Source organism: Parambassis ranga, chromosome 2 (assembly GCF_900634625.1).
Source record: "Parambassis ranga chromosome 2, fParRan2.1, whole genome shotgun sequence".
Taxonomy (NCBI): domain Eukaryota; kingdom Metazoa; phylum Chordata; class Actinopteri; family Ambassidae; genus Parambassis; species Parambassis ranga.
In genome coordinates this window covers 14,521,958-14,534,459 of record NC_041023.1, presented here as the reverse complement: position 1 = coordinate 14,534,459, position 12,502 = coordinate 14,521,958, and positions in this window count along the sequence as shown.

Genomic DNA, 12,502 nt, shown 5'->3' with positions numbered 1-12,502 from the left:
CCCGGACGAAATATTCATATCACATGACGTAATATCCCTCTTCACCAAAACACCAGTAAACGTAACACTGCAGATAGTAGAGAACCGCCTCAGGACAGACAAGACACTACACAAACGGACCAATCTAGCAGTTAACGACATAACCCGGCTGCTACATTTCGTATCCACATCCACATATTTCCAATTCAGGGGTATTTTATACAGACAGAGGGAGGGCTTTGCAATGGGGGACCCACTCTCAGCCATCATGAGTGGTTTTTTTATGGAGGACCTAGAAGAGAAGGCCATCTGCACGGCACCTGCACAATGCGGTCTCAAAATGTGGAGGAGATACGTGGATGACATCCTGGAAAAAATAAAAACTGGCCACACACAGGAGTTAACAGACCACCTCAACAAAATAGACAGCACAGGAAAAATCAAATTCACACACGAGGAGGAAAAAGACAGTACGATAACTTTTTTGGACATAAACATCACACATCTACAGGACGGCAGCATAAAAATCAAAATTCACAGGAAACCCACACACACCGACCAATACCTGTTATGGACGTCTGAACACCCCACCGCACACAAACTCTCCGCCGTACGAACACTATTCGACAGAGCCACCATGATCACAGACCCACAAGACAGACAGGAGGAAGAAAAACACATCATAAAAGCCTTACAAAAATGCCAGTACCCCATGTGGGCAATCAAAAAAGGAAAACAACAAATCGACAACAGAAAAAACAAAGAAAAAAAGAGAAACACAAACCAAAAACAAAATAAAACAATGGTGACACTCCCCTACATCCGTGGAATAACGGAAAAAATACAAAGAGCAATGAGTAAACACAACATCAATACACCCGTCAAACCACATCGGAAACTCAGACAACTACTGGTGCACCCCAAAGACAAGATCGAACCGGACAAAAAATGCAACGTCATATACGAAATACCCTGCCTGTCCTGCAATAAAACATACATCGGTGAAACAGGAAGATCATTCAGCACACGGAAAAAAGAACATAAAACAGAATGTGAAAAGGAATCAGCTGGGATGAGCACAAGGGCAACAAAACAGAAAGCACAACAAGAAAACCTGAAATCAGCAATCTCGGATCATTGCAAAAGAGAAAGGCACATTATGGACTGGGATGGGGCAAAAGTGATCGGAAACGAGGACAACAAATTCAAACGGTGGATTAAGGAAGCCATCGAAATAAGGAAGCGGGCCAATAGGACAATGAACCGGGACGAGGGAACTTTTACACTGTCCCACACCTGGAACACTGTCCTGAGGAGACCAGACTGCTGTCCCACACCTGGGACACAGCGATGAGGAAGCCGGACTACAGGTGGCGCTGTTCCCCCACTACCTGGAGTAGTGGGAGAATGGCGCCACAACCTGCATAAGATCAGCTGGCAGACACGTCACGTAACATCATGTGACTTCTGAGGAAGACTGCAGGAAGTAGTCGAAACATGTCAAGGTAAAAACACAAGACACAGGTCTGATTAAAAAGAATTCTATCATACTACTTTCTTTGGAGTTAATTAACTTTTCTCGGCCGTGTGTGATGAGACACTTGAAACCCAGTGTAATCAGCATTAAGTTTTACTTTAACCCGCATTAATCAAGGAAAAACTGATGATTGTACGTTTAAGAGGGAATCTGTCTTAATAGCTTGTGTTCTGATAATGACACCAATCACATGTGGCCTCTCTTCTCTAGGCAGCATCTCTCCCTAACACTAGATAACAGGCATGAAAGGGATCATGTCGTCACGCACTGACCATGTTTGCTGTGGCTCCTTAAAGGTAGGGTAGGAGATTTTGAAAAAGTGAGAGTCAGCCAGATTTTGAAAGTAAACACACACCCTTTTCTCTCGGAGCTCACCCGAAGCCACGCCTCCCAACCAGTCTGTGACTTTGGCCATCATGCACGTACCTCTCTGGTGCGCACAGAGCATGAAGAGAGTGACAACCAGCCAACTAAACGCGCAGGGGCACCTCGCAGGATTGGCTGATGTTTTTAGCATTTGATAGCTTCCACAGATGATTCATATTCTTCGTTTTAAAGGGAAACTGCCAAACTAATTGGTTGCTATCGGATTGTAAAGAGAAGTTACACTAATTTAACAAAAAGTGCATCAGAATGAAATCTCCTACCCTACCTTTAAGTCCATGATCTACATGTGTAAATTTCTCACCAGTAATCCTACACACTTACAGAGCTGTGATTATGAGCTTGTTGCTTGGCCTACTAACAGATGAACATTAGATGTTGGACTGATAAACAGGGAAGCATACATTTAAATGTTAGTCTTGTGCAAGCTCACTTTGCTTTATCAACAGAGACAGTTTACACTTTGTCTTAAAATGTGGTTTGGTCCATTGGACCTTAAGTGGACACCTCAAATTTGTTTGTAGTGTAAATGCAAATGCATTGTCATGACTGATGGTTTGTAAATTAAGCAGCAAGGCTGACTACTGAAAGGTTATGTGAAGGAGCCAAAAGCAGCAGTTCCTTATATTAACAAGGAGTTATCAGGCTGCCACACTGAGCTGCCAAACTGTTTTCTCGTTTTTTTAACAGTTTGCTTAACATTATTGATATGCTTCATTTCTACTTGGTCTAAATACTGAAACTAGCCACTTAAAGTAAAAAAAATGCACTCTCTTGAAAACCATGCCTGCACTGTTTGAATATGTGGCATCTCTCATTTTGCTCCTGTGCACTTACAAATCCAACCCAAAGCACATTTATATGCCTCAAATCTCTTTTTCTGTATTTTGCACGCATAACTGTATTAGGCTCTGATGGCTTTCAAAATGTGGGTGACCTAGCACTCTGTGCATGACTGCTTTCAGTGAAGTAAACAGCTCACTATGCGTCCTTTTCTTACACAATTATTTAACCTCAATTCTCTGATGCTGTGCTGCCTCCCAAGCAGAGCTGCAGCAGCATTATGATAAAAAAATTCCCCCTGTTTCATCCTGATTGCTTTTTTACAGCTTCTAATTGATGAGCTACAGGCTCAAACCATAAGTAAATAAACCGAACTATGCTATTATCCCCATTCCACATGGGGCACACAGTGAAACCTGACCCTGGGTGACTTGTGTGGAATGCGCCACCATTTTTAGGAATGCAGCTCAGGGCGTCAGCGCTGACGCTCTCACATGGTATATGTTAAGAGCCTATGGACAAGAGGCAAAGAGTATTTGTCAAAACAACAGAGGCAGGCATTGTTGATGCTGTCCTAGAAGAGGACGCACATGTTAGAAGTTCATTTCAAGCATTTCTTGAAAAACACTAAAAAAGCTGCCCTCAGTCAGCTTTCAGCTGCTGACATTACTTATTGTATGCACTCCCTGCCATGTTGTGGTATATTCTTGACTTGTCTATTGATGTTTTTTTCTTCTTTAATACTGCTGTATGATAAGGAACTACTGTCCTTGAAGTTGGTGGTGAATGCTCAGTCTTGCCTGTTGTCTGTTCCTTTACTGAATTCTGGTTCAACTTTCCTGGCTTGACAAAGGCTCTCTGCGGCCCTGAGAGTTAAAGAGATATAATTTGTAATTCCTTGGCATGAAAATGCTGTTAGTGCTGTAGAGGTAGATATTGTCTACTTTGCTCATGTCCTTGTGTGAAATATTGTGGATGTGTGTGTGTTGTTGTATTTGGAAGGCTCTTATCTGTTCTGTCTCTTATTCCCACTGTATTTCTGGCGTGTTTAATCAACACTTGGCCCTGCTTGCACTGGAGCAGCCACAGTAAAAACACACTCCTTCCTCACTCACTAATGCAGTTTTTAAAGCTCAGACTTCCTCACCCCTTTTTACAGTAGATAAAGGCGCTTTTATGCCATCTGAGGTATCAGGCTCTTTTAGTGCAGAATAATGTCCGGGGCTGTATGAATAAGATCAGGGGTCTATAGGTCTGCCTGCAAATGCAGAGCAAAGCTCTAAAATAGCTGGGCTCATTGCCATTCCAGACAGAGAGGAGTAGGCCCAGGGCAGTGTTGAGCTGGAGAGATAGAAACAGCATGGGGACAGAGCCAAGGTCAGCTCAGGATACACACTCATCAAGAGGTCCATGATCCAACCCTGGTGACCTCGCATTGACCTCAAGAGTTTTATAGCCTGCAGGGGAAAGTGTGTGTGTGTTGTACAGTATAAATTGTACTGGCTGTGTTTGTGTATGTGTGTGCTTTGCTGTTTTCTCTGGGAGAATAAACTTGGCCTCACACACGGTTGGATATAAACTAATGTGCTATTGTAAGTCTTAAGCCTAGTTCTTGAGGTTGTAGTGTCACTGATATATACTTTGACTGCATGCAGCACTAAGTTAAACCTGCAGACATGGAAAGGTGACTAACATTGTACACCATTAAGGCCCAGTGTTAGAATGAATGGAGGAGACTCAGATCTGCCATGTGTTAGTGAGTTAAATTGAAATCTTTATCTAACTATAGAATCTGTTTGTTTGTTAAAACAAACAGTAAGAAATGCTGTCTACACTGAATGCCATGAAAGATTAAAGTATATTTATAAGTGAAAATGAGATCAAATTTGCACTCTCTGTTTAGCCACTGCTGTGAGCTAAATGTCAACTGTCAGCTCCCACAATTAATGTTAATTAACAACGACTGACAAAATTTGTTAACAATGTAGCTTTATTAAAACTCACCTACTAAATATATTAAGACGTGTGTGTGTGTGTGTGCGTGTGTGCGTGCGTATGTCTAAAATGTTCATTGTTTAAATAAGAGACATCAAGTTTTGTTGTGGCACAATTTAATTAAATTCTATATTATTCTATTGCTCACCTTGCCGCAAGGACAGCACAGATTCTTCTAGCTGTTCAGTTCAATTATTAGTAAATATGAATTAGAACCCTTATCTAGAACTTTTTTAAGTTATTTGGATAAAATAACACTTCACAAGGTTTAGCTGAATGTATCTATCAAGACCTCCAACCATGTACTTGTCATTTTTCAATTCTGATCTGTTACAAAATCAAATGATGACAGTGCACCCATCAGTTAAAAGATAAGCTGTGACCTGCCTTAATTACACTCTGGTAACACCTAGGGGCTCCATGTTAATAATTCACTTTGGTGCACAGTAGGCTGCATACTGATCAGAAGGTAAAAACATGTTACTGACTAACCAAAATATCACATTGTGTGGCTTTGTTTCAAAATCCTTGGATGGGGGACGGTTTGACTGAATATGTAACCACAATGCCACAAATATATTAAATCATATTGATTGATATTAAATGAGTGCCCTAGAGAAATATGTCAAAATCTGATTTTCCAGCTTTTCACAACAGTCTTTATTGATGAGAAAATTGGGTATGGGTTCCAAGACACTCTTTTAAAAATAAGCTGAGGATTTTAGTATGATTTTGGTTGAATTAAAACTTAAAATCAAAACAAGGCATTCGTTTTCACTCGTTTCTGCACTCAAGCCTGCTTCAGCTTCGGAATATGTTCACTACAAAGTCAATGCCACATCAGGATGCTAATTACAAATGTACACGAGTTGACATCTTGCAGCATTTCCAGATAAGAGACCCCCTCGGTAATTTACCTGGCAATATTACCAGCAGTACTGTATATGCAGAGTGATCCTTTGATTTAATCTGCAGCCAGCTTGATTGAACATAGCCTCAGGTCTGAGCCTGGCCTCTGCATAAACAGATCCAGTCTGTGTTATGTTTAATTCAGAGTCCTTCTATTGGAATGTTACCAAACTGATCAGAACTTGTTTACTCTGGCCCCAGCAAGCCCTGGCCTACTTTTAACAACTTCAGTGCACTTTAAACGGAGTTAAGTGTATGTTTGCATGTGTGTGTTTTGGTATGACTGTATCTGTGTGTACTGCAAATTAGCTTTGCATGTATAATGTAGGACTCATCAGCTGTAAATCCATATATCGTCAGGCTTAGGGGGAGTGGGATATCTTTAGCTGCATGCTCCTGGAGACCTGGCTGTGCTGCCTGTTTGTACGTCAAGAGTGAGAGAATGGTTACTTTTGCTCATCTGTGGAGGATACTGTATGTAGGCATGCTGCATGCTATATGTAGGCATGCTCTTAGCTCTGAGATCACTCTGAAAGACAAAGAACTTAGGGCAGATAAGAGGCAGCGATGCACTAAGTGACTTATAAAATAGGCTGAAAACAAGTCTGTACTCATCTGAGAGCTTTTTGCTTTAACAGAATGAGACTTCTTCTCCTTTATGAAATAGAAAAAAGTACAATTATATAACTATAAACACACATATATGCTGAAGTAAAATCAGTGGCCCATCTGTCTCAGAACATGTCCCTCTATCAGTCAAGCAGTGACTGACAGACACGCATAGCCATTTACCCACAGATTTTATGTGTAGTCTTCTGGACAAAATCTCTGGAGGTGTGTTACTGTGTGTTAGTGTGTCTCTGGCAGCTCTCTGTACCAACAGCCCCTGTAGCAGAGCAGATACCAGCCAAAGATTAGGATGTAATTACACGCCACTTTCTGCTCCATCTCTCTGCCCGAGAGAGGAAGAGAAGGAATGAAGAGAAAGCAATGGAAGGAAGAGGAGGGGAGCTAAGGTAGAGATAAGGCTGGGCTGTGTGTGTATCAGACTGTGTGTGTGGGGTGCTCCCTTTCCCGCCCCAATCTTGCTCACATCACCAATGAACTCACGATCCAAACCCCCCCCACTTTACCTTGCTCAGCACACGCCAAATGTTTTGACTCAAGATTTACCCCGCTGTGCTTCTTTGTCCGTCTGTCACCATGGCAACGAAATAAACGCCACTGTCCCGTTTCACACATGTGGGAGGGTGTGCATGAGCCACACTTGCGCCCTGAGCGCAGACATTAGGATAATCCCCTCTCTCATTTAAATGTAAAGTCAGCAAAAGAAAAAAAGTGGCTCTGGCAAAAAGTGTTATATATGTATGAGTCTGTGAGGAGGGAGGAGGGGGTGCAAGAAAGTGCAAAAGAGGAAAATATTTGAATACATGTGTCCCATGTGTGCACAAAGAAGACATTTTGCAGTTTTTTTTTTTTAAACACGTTCCTTCCTTAATATTTACCTCCTTTGTTTTTGTTTTCCTGTAGTGACATTTTTAGGTCATCCCTCACTCACTTTCATCATCTTTACCATGATGATGGCATGTTGGTATGCACATCTGCAGAGCGGATCTGTGCGAGGTGAAGCCGGTGGGATACAGGAGTGGGATGCAGGATGAATCCCTCAGGGGATCATCAGGGAAATGATGATCTCCTGGCATTCCCACACACTCCAGCTAGTTCCCTTTTGAAGACGGGAATGCCGGTGTTAGACAAGACAGCTGTCACAAACGCACTATGGCACCTATAGTACAGAGCGGCACCTATACATACACACGTCCTTATCTTAACCATGCTGGTCCCACTGATTTAGGATCTGTCAAAGTTTTTTTTCCCAATCAGGAGCTACATGGATGTTAGTGAGTTTTAATCCTACTTCTGAGAAAAGGAGACTGTGTGTGTTTGTGTGTGTAAAAGAAAATGGGGAGTTCCACATTTCTGCAGGATCAAAAGCTTTCAGGGGATTTCGGGGCTGGTAGTGTGTTTGTGGGTGTGCTTGTACGAAGAGGGCGGGGGGAGGATCCAGGGAGCTTTGACACAGATGTGAATATACAAAAACAAAAACAACACACACCACATACACACATGCTTCACATAATCTTGCACAAACAAGCATCCCCTTCTGTCAGCACCCTTCCAACATACTGTACACATTGCCATCACACACACACACAACCACTCAGAGCTGTATTAGCTTTAATTAGCATTTAATCTCACCAATGAAACCAACTTGATTATAGCCACACACATATGATTAATTAATAAAAGGAACCCCCAAATTCTGTCCCTCGACATTTTCATAGCTTCTTTACCTCACACATTTTTTTAGTTATTAGAGTAAAAGATACAAAAGATGCTCAGATGTAACCATTTTTAAGCAGAAACTAAACTAATTAAAGAAGCATGATAAAATTAAAAATAAATATGAAAGGATCTTTTTATTTCTGTCCTGCATCCAAAAATGATCAGCATGCGTTTCAGCAGTTGCTTTGTTTTACTCACACTTAGTTCACAGTTGGTTTGTCTGTGCAGTGTGATTGTCCTTTGATTGCTCAAACATGTTCATCGCTTTTGGCTTCATATAAAAGTGTGTATTCTTCACAGATTGTGCCTAAAGGGTTCAGATAGGCCATATGTACACATAGAACCTATAAAGGTGCCAACATACATACTACATGTGCAGTTCTGAGAGTAAATCTTTTACACACATGTTCAGATATCAGTATATACATAAACATGCAGCCCAGACCATGCTGACAGCATGTTAAAATCATGAGTGGATTACCAAAGAGTTTCTAAATCATACTGAAATCATGGCTGGATTAATTCCATGTGACATCAGCTCGTCTGCGGCTCCTAAGCCACATTTAGTTGACGATCAAAAAGCTTAACCTGGGCAGTTAATCCCATCCTAATATTCCACTAATCTGTCCCCAATCCAAACTATAACAGAATCAGCATTGGCCGTTTGTTGTTTGTCTTTGGCTTTTTTCTTCTTTTTTTTGTCTGTATGTGCAGAAAGTTTTGAATGGAGACACCTGTTTGTGTTTCTGTTTCTGTTTCTTTCCTTTAAATATTCATTATGTTCAATGACTCAAATTTTGGCACTGTATCACACACACATACACAAAACCCACTCTTATGACTGCAACCTGATTGAAGCCACATACCTAAACAGGGGATTAGAGACTTATCATCAAGTCCCTGGAGTTTTGATGTTGGTGAGGTTATGTTTCCTGGTAAGGTTCTTATGCTTTACATTAAGCAGACGATGTCCAAATGTTATTCATTCTGCTTTTGAAGAGCACTTTACTTGATGAAAAAAAAAAGTGTGTACAACCTCCTGCTGTACTTGTTTGTTTGGGACAGATCAAATGCCATAATCAGATCAACATTTTCCACTAAAGATAGAAACTGGAATGAGGGAGGGGGGGGGGTCTGTGATGAGGATGAGGATGATGACGGAGATGATGATAAGGGTTTAGCTATGAGGGGCACTGGTGAGGAGAGGGAAAAGGATTTGAAGAGAGAGTGATGGAGTGGTGGGCGGAGGCGATGGAAGGGGGCAGCAGAGCTTTAGAATTGGGTGGGAATGATTGGTGAATGGGTGGGGGAGAGGCAGGGTGGGTGGAAGTCCTTCTTGGACCAACGTACCAGTCTGCCTGTGTGTTGGTCTTTTATTAAAAATCATTTATCAGCGTGTCAGTGTCTCTGATATGATGGATGTGGTGCAGTTTGATAGATCACATATTTATTGGGAAATTGATCAGTGCCACTGCTTTTTTTTTGTCTGTGTGAAGAACTTAGACTGAATCTTAATGACACATTTTCACACGTGTTCCCTGAGACCACAATGACAATTCACACAGCTAAGTGGAAAATTATGCATCCCTAATACACAAAAGTGAGAACATAGGTACTTGTTTGCACAAATGTCTGTAAAAAAAAATTCATCTGGCTGCTTCCCCATACAATATGTATGTATGATGTTAAAGGTGTAAAAAGCAAAACAGCTGTAAACACAACAGAGTTGATCCAATATTAGTGCTTTTTTTCTTTATAATTATTTTACATATATTTTCTGCCTTCACAGCATGGATGGTCTTAGATGAAGCATGTAATACTACTACTACCTTAACCCATCCCACCCAAGTGGATTACTTTCCTGCTTGCTGTATTATTTTAAGCAATTTCCCCCTGGAGATCAATAAAGTATTTCTGATTCTAAAGTGATCATAATCACCATATGATTGAGTAGGTCTACTTTGTGTTAAAATACCGTTTGATGATTTTCATCTCTAGAGATATCCTAACTTAACCTCCAGATGCTTCCTGAAAAGCTGCCCAGGCCTGTGTTTGACATAAAACATGTCAGTTCTTTGCACAGAAAGGTTTCCTCACTCAAACTGACAATGCAGTCGGCCGCACAGACTCTTTTTGGTGACACAAATCTGTTCAAGTTTGGGAGTGTTGTCATCGAACACGAAGCAACTAGAGCTTTAGAAACCCATTCTGGTCGAACCCTGGCAGATGGTACCATAGAGAGAGTGGGGGAAGGGTGTTTGACTAAAATGACCAAGAGCTGTCTGTAATGTGGCTACTAAGAGCTGAAAAACAAGGTGAAGAGCTTATGTCTGTCTGTCTGTGCTCACAGGTCCGGATTCAGGTACATTTAAGTGAAAATCGCTACTTGTTGTTTTCTGTATTGTGTTGCCTACACAATGGACTTGTTACTCGTTTCAAATAATACATTACCGGAGGGGGGTCACAGCAGGATTTTCAGCATCCACAAGATGATTTATTGAACGTGGAAAAACGTATTCCCAATGTGCTAAACTGCTCTGTTTTTAATCAAGGTAATAAGAGTTTTAGCTGTCAAGTAATGAATATTTGCTTCCTCTAGGCTCCAGACTGTAATTAAAAAAAGTAAAATTGGCTGTCATGGGAAAATAAAACTTGTCATTTGGTATCAAAGTTTACAGTTTTGTATATAAACACCTGCAACAGTGAACATTAGGAGCCAAAGTAGGCGTTGATTTATTTTGGAGGCACACTGAACTAAAATCTTGAGAGCCGCTGTTACAAAGAAGTGAGGGTTAGTCAGAAGGAATCTAGAAATTGGTACAGGCATCAATGGAACACACAATGCACCTACGAAGGTCAGTGTGTGATGATGCGTGCATTTTTGATCCTGCCATTAAAAACTGTTCATCCATTTGATAAAAAAAATTAAGTTTCTGCCTTTTTTCTGTGTGATGAAATGGTCAGCCCATCCGATCAATATCTCATGAAGCTCTCCATTAAGGTTTTATTTTAGGACGCAGTGTGATTTCAGCATCAAAGGGGGGAAGAGGTGTGGGGATGTGGGGGGTGTGAGCCCCAGGACAGGGTGTTCACAGAGGGGTGGGGGGTGTGTATAGGGCTTGGTCAGACGAGGGATAGAAGAACCCCATCTGCACCATCTGTGACAGATCCCATGACCCCATTCACTATCCACCGTCCAATGAGAACGAGTCAGTGGGCCGTGTCCCACTTCATAACATGTCATAATCATAAGTCACCAAGGAAATGATTGGGATGCTCATTTCAAGTTAATGAAATGGTGCGATTTTGTTTACTCTCTGGAGGATTGCTTCACAAAAAAACCTGCCATAATCAAAGTGAAAATGTGTAATTTAACTGCTCACTGCCCTCATAAATCACTGTTGTTATATTTTTATTGTGAAAGTCATCCCCTTCTACCTACACTCACTTTTAAATCCTTTGCATTTTCCAAATCCCTCCTCCTATATTTGCAAATTGCAGGCATATACTGATGTTTTAGATTGAGATGTTTAGGATTGACTCATATAAGACAGAGGATTTTCTCAATCCCTGTTTTTTTTTAATATAGAACAGTACATAGCTGTTATGTAGGCTTACGCTTATGAAACATGGTGGGTAATGCTGATCGCTACAGGCTGAACTGAGTCCCAGGGGTTAGAGGACGTATGGAGAGCACAAGTCTCATCAGCGGTAATGTGATGACCTGGCTGGGATCAGAATAATAGGTTTGACTGCATCATATGGTCAAAAGCAGTTGGCTCGATTTTTTATATATATATATATATATACACATACATATTGTGTGTGTGTGTGTGTGTGTGCATATGTTTGCTCCTTAGTGATTCAGGAGCATATGTTTAAGGGTTCAATCAATGTCATTTTTATTGTCCTCATTCTCTCCTGTGCACGAGCCACTCACACTCTCTTAGTCAATACCACTGCGTATGACTCAGGGAAATTGTGTGGGAGTGATTTATTTAGGTGTGACAGATGTGTCTACAATATAGTGATAGGATTAGTCACATTGGACACCTCTGTTAATTCTCTGTGTGTGTTATTTGAGTAGAGGCAGCATGTGCCGGTCAAGTAGTGTTGATGTGTGTGTGTGTGTTTGTTGGCAGCGAGATAATCCCGGTGAGCAGCTGTGCTTCAGCCTATAGAGCATCTGGTCAGGTCGGCAGTGTGCTTATATAACATGCTGGTGACCTTAAATTAGTGACAGTCAATAATGATGATTAGGTCTGATATAATGATCGTTGGATTGATGGGAGTGCTTTATGTTCGGCTGTGATTGTATCATTTTGCATTTCCCAGCTTTTGGTCCATGGTGCATCATTGCAACAATGAGCTCTTTAAAAGAAGCTAAATGACCTGTCACTGCAACCTCCCTGACTGTGATTGTCCTCCATAAAAATCAATACTGTTTCTTCTTCTCTCATTTTTTAAGCTTGTCAGCTGTAATCACATAACTTTAAATCCATCAGTTGAAAACGTACAAGTACAAAGTGCAGTCTTGATAGTTTGAAGGAAAAGGGGATTATTTTGCCT